Genomic DNA, 5000 nt, shown 5'->3' with positions numbered 1-5000 from the left:
ATCGCCATGTCTGTTTGCCACAGTTTTCCCGGTGGTGCCGCACCCGGGCTCGCCCCGGCTGACGCAGTTTTCGCGCCGCCCCGGCTGACGCGGTTTCGTGCCGCCCCGGCAGACGCGGTTTTCGCGCCGCCCCGGCTGACGCGGTTTTTGCGTCGCCCCGGCTGACACGGTTCGGACTTTGCACTTTTCGGCTGTGCCTGGCTGGCGGCCCACTCACTCGATCGCCATGTCTGTTTGCCACAGTTTTCCCGGTGGTGCCGCACCCGGGCTCGCCCCGGCTGACGCAGTTTTCGCGCCGCCCCGGCTGACGCGGTTTCGTGCCGCCCCGGCAGACGCGGTTTTCGCGCCGCCCCGGCTGACGCGGTTTCGTGCCGCCCCGGCAGACGCAGTTCGGACTTAGCACTTTTCGGCTGTGCCTGGCTGGCGGCCCACTCACTCGATCGCCATGTCTGTTTGCCACAGTTTTCCCGGTGGTGCCGCACCCGGGCTCGCCCCGGCTGACGCAGTTTTCGCGCCGCCCCGGCTGACGCGGTTTCGTGCCGCCCCGGCAGACGCGGTTTTCGCGCCGCCCCGGCTGACGCGGTTTCGTGCCGCCCCGGCAGACGCAGTTCGGACTTAGCACTTTTCGGCTGTGCCTGGCTGGCGGCCCACTCACTCAATCGCCATGTCTGTTTGCCACAGTTTTCCCGGTGGTGCCGCACCCGGGCTCGCCCCGGCTGACGCAGTTTTCGCGCCGCCCCGGCTGACGCGGTTTCGTGCCGCCCCGGCAGACGCGGTTTTCGCGCCGCCCCGGCTGACGCGGTTTCGTGCCGCCCCGGCAGACGCAGTTCGGACTTAGCACTTTTCGGCTGTGCCTGGCTGGCGGCCCACTCACTCGATCGCCATGTCTGTTTGCCACAGTTTTCCCGGTGGTGCCGCACCGGGCTCGCCCCGGCAGACGCGTTTTTTTTTTCTTTCGCCCCGGCTGACGCAGTTTTCGCGCCGCCCCGGCTGACGCGGTTTCGTGCCGCCCCGGCAGACGCGGTTTTTTGCGCCGCCCCGGCTGACGCGGTTTTTGCCGCCCCGGCTGACGCAGTTCGGACTTAGCACTTTTCGGCTGTGCCTGGCTGGCGGCCCACTCACTCGATCGCCATGTCTGTTTGCCACAGTTTTCCCGGTGGTGCCGCACCCGGGCTCGCCCCGGCTGACGCAGTTTTCGCGCCGCCCCGGCTGACGCGGTTTCGTGCCGCCCCGGCAGACGCGGTTTTCGCGCCGCCCCGGCTGACGCGGTTTCGTGCCGCCCCGGCAGACGCAGTTCGGACTTAGCACTTTTCGGCTGTGCCTGGCTGGCGGCCCACTCACTCGATCGCCATGTCTGTTTGCCACAGTTTTCCCGGTGGTGCCGCACCCGGGCTCGCCCCGGCTGACGCAGTTTTCGCGCCGCCCCGGCTGACGCGGTTTCGTGCCGCCCCGGCAGACGCGGTTTTCGCGCCGCCCCGGCTGACGCGGTTTCGTGCCGCCCCGGCAGACGCAGTTCGGACTTAGCACTTTTCGGCTGTGCCTGGCTGGCGGCCCACTCACTCGATCGCCATGTCTGTTTGCCACAGTTTTCCCGGTGGTGCCGCACCCGGGCTCGCCCCGGCAGACGCGTTTTTTTTTTTCTTTCGCCCCGGCTGACGCAGTTTTCGCGCCGCCCCGGCTGACGCGGTTTCGTGCCGCCCCGGCAGACGCGGTTTTTTTGCACCGCCCGGCTGACGCGGTTTTTGCCGCCCCGGCTGACGCAGTTCGGACTTGGCACTTTTTGGCTGAGCCTGGCTGGTGGCCCACTCACTCGATCGCCATGTCTGTTAGCCACAGTTTTCCGGTGGTGCCGCACCCGGGCTCGCCCCGGCTGACGCAGTTTTCGCGCCGCCCCGGCAGACGCGGTTTTCGCGCCGCCCCGGCTGACGCGGTTTTTGCCGCCCCGGCTGACGCAGTTCGGACTTGGCACTTTTTGGGCTGAGCCTGGCTGGCGGCCCACTCACTCGATCGCCATGTCTGTTTGCCACAGTCTTCCCGGTGGTGCCGCACCCGGGCTCGCCCCGGCAGACGCGTTTTTTTTTTCTTTCGCCCCGGCAGACGTGGTTCCCCCCCCCCCCTTTTCGCTCGCCCCGGCTGACGAGGTTTTCGCGCCGCCCCGGCTGACGCAGTTTTCGCGCCGCCCCGGCTGACGCGGTTTCGTGCCGCCCCGGCTGACGCGGTTTTCGCGCCGCCCCGGCTGACGCGGTTTTTGCGTCGCCCCGGCTGACACGGTTCGGACTTTGCACTTTTCGGCTGTGCCTGGCTGGCGGCCCACTCACTCGATCGCCATGTCTGTTTGCCACAGTTTTCCCGGTGGTGCCGCACCCGGGCTCGCCCCGGCTGACGCAGTTTTCGCGCCGCCCCGGCTGACGCGGTTTCGTGCCGCCCCGGCAGACGCGGTTTTCGCGCCGCCCCGGCTGACGCGGTTTCGTGCCGCCCCGGCAGACGCAGTTCGGACTTAGCACTTTTCGGCTGTGCCTGGCTGGCGGCCCACTCACTCGATCGCCATGTCTGTTTGCCACAGTTTTCCCGGTGGTGCCGCACCCGGGCTCGCCCCGGCTGACGCAGTTTTCGCGCCGCCCGGCTGACGCGGTTTCGTGCCGCCCCGGCAGACGCGGTTTTCGCGCCGCCCCGGCTGACGCGGTTTCGTGCCGCCCCGGCAGACGCAGTTCGGACTTAGCACTTTTCGGCTGTGCCTGGCTGGCGGCCCACTCACTCGATCGCCATGTCTGTTTGCCACAGTTTTCCCGGTGGTGCCGCACCCGGGCTCGCCCCGGCAGACGCGTTTTTTTTTTTTTCTTTCGCCCCGGCTGACGCAGTTTTCGCGCCGCCCCGGCTGACGCGGTTTCGTGCCGCCCCGGCAGACGCGGTTTTTTGCGCCGCCCCGGCTGACGCGGTTTTTGCCGCCCCGGCTGACGCAGTTCGGACTTAGCACTTTTCGGCTGTGCCTGGCTGGCGGCCCACTCACTCGATCGCCATGTCTGTTTGCCACAGTTTTCCCGGTGGTGCCGCACCCGGGCTCGCCCCGGCTGACGCAGTTTTCGCGCCGCCCCGGCTGACGCGGTTTCGTGCCGCCCCGGCAGACGCGGTTTTCGCGCCGCCCCGGCTGACGCGGTTTCGTGCCGCCCCGGCAGACGCAGTTCGGACTTAGCACTTTTCGGCTGTGCCTGGCTGGCGGCCCACTCACTCGATCGCCATGTCTGTTTGCCACAGTTTTCCCGGTGGTGCCGCACCCGGGCTCGCCCCGGCTGACGCAGTTTTCGCGCCGCCCCGGCTGACGCGGTTTCGTGCCGCCCCGGCAGACGCGGTTTTCGCGCCGCCCCGGCTGACGCGGTTTCGTGCCGCCCCGGCAGACGCAGTTCGGACTTAGCACTTTTCGGCTGTGCCTGGCTGGCGGCCCACTCACTCGATCGCCATGTCTGTTTGCCACAGTTTTCCCGGTGGTGCCGCACCCGGGCTCGCCCCGGCAGACGCAGTTTTCGCGCCGCCCCGGCAGACGCGGTTTTCGCGCCGCCCCGGCTGACGCGGTTTTTGCCGCCCCGGCTGACGCAGTTCGGACTTGGCACTTTTTGGGCTGAGCCTGGCTGGCGGCCCACTCACTCGATCGCCATGTCTGTTTGCCACAGTCTTCCCGGTGGTGCCGCACCCGGGCTCGCCCCGGCAGACGCGTTTTTTTTTCTTTCGCCCCGGCAGACGTGGTTCCCCCCCCCCTTTTCGCTCGCCCCGGCTGACGAGGTTTTCGCGCCGCCCCGGCTGACGCAGTTTTCGCGCCGCCCCGGCTGACGCGGTTTCGTGCCGCCCCGGCTGACGCGGTTTTCGCGCCGCCCCGGCTGACGCGGTTTTTGCGTCGCCCCGGCTGACACGGTTCGGACTTTGCACTTTTCGGCTGTGCCTGGCTGGCGGCCCACTCACTCGATCGCCATGTCTGTTTGCCACAGTTTTCCCGGTGGTGCCGCACCCGGGCTTGCCCCGGCAGACGCGTTTTTTTTTTTTCTTTTCGCCCCGGCTGACGCAGTTTTCGCCCCGCCCCGGCTGACGCGGTTTCGTGCCGCCCCGGCAGACGCGGTTTTTTGCGCCGCCCCGGCTGACGCGGTTTTTGCCGCCCCGGCTGACGCAGTTCGGACTTTGCACTTTTTGGCTGAGCCTGGCTGGCGGCCCACTCACTCGATCGCCATGTCTGTTTGCCACAGTTTTCCCGGTGGTGCCGCACCCGGGCTCGCCCCGGCAGACGCGTTTTTTTTTTTCCTTCGCCCCGGCAGACGTGGTTCCCCCCCCCCCCTCCGTCTTTCTTTTTGTTTTTTTTTTCGCCGCGGCTGAAGTGGATTTTTCGGTGCCTCGACGCCCCGGTAGTCGCGGTTTTTCCGTTTCCGCACGGCCCCGGCTGACGCTGCTCGGTCACAGTCGCCTTTTGTGAGGATTGCAGACTTCTTGAGCGCGGGTGTTTTTTTTTTGTTGTTGTTGTTGTTTTATTACGCATTCGCTCCAGCAGACGCTGTTTAGACTTTTGTTTCCTCTTTTATCCTGCGACGAGGTGACGAGGTTTATTCGGTGCCCCGCCGCCCCGGCTGAAGTGATTTTTCCTGTCCCGTGCCGCCCCGGCTGACGCGGTTGGGACTTCGCGTTTGTTCGGCCGCCACGGGTTTTGGCGCACTCGCTCGGTTGCTTGTTGTTGCCACTTGTTGCGAACCCAGGTTTCTTGAGCGAGCGCGGGCGTTTTTTCTTCCTTTCTTTCTTTGTTCTATGTGTTAGCGAATCGGCCTTTAATATCACACGAGGACTCACAACCAACAATTTTCAGTTTGAAGTGTAAAAAATCTGCAGGTGTTGACGTAACTGACTTGCCCGTACCCTTGAGTACATCCATGAAGTTCTCGTAGTACTACTAAATCGCATTATTCCAAGTGGAGAAATTCCCATAAACTTGCAAACCTCTACACGAAAATCGGTGCGCGTGATAAAGT

The sequence above is a fragment of the Rhipicephalus microplus genome, unplaced genomic scaffold (genome assembly GCF_043290135.1).
Source record: "Rhipicephalus microplus isolate Deutch F79 unplaced genomic scaffold, USDA_Rmic scaffold_453, whole genome shotgun sequence".
Lineage (NCBI taxonomy): Eukaryota > Metazoa > Arthropoda > Arachnida > Ixodida > Ixodidae > Rhipicephalus > Rhipicephalus microplus.
The sequence above is the reverse complement of the archived record's forward strand: the minus strand, read 5'-3'. Positions refer to the sequence as shown.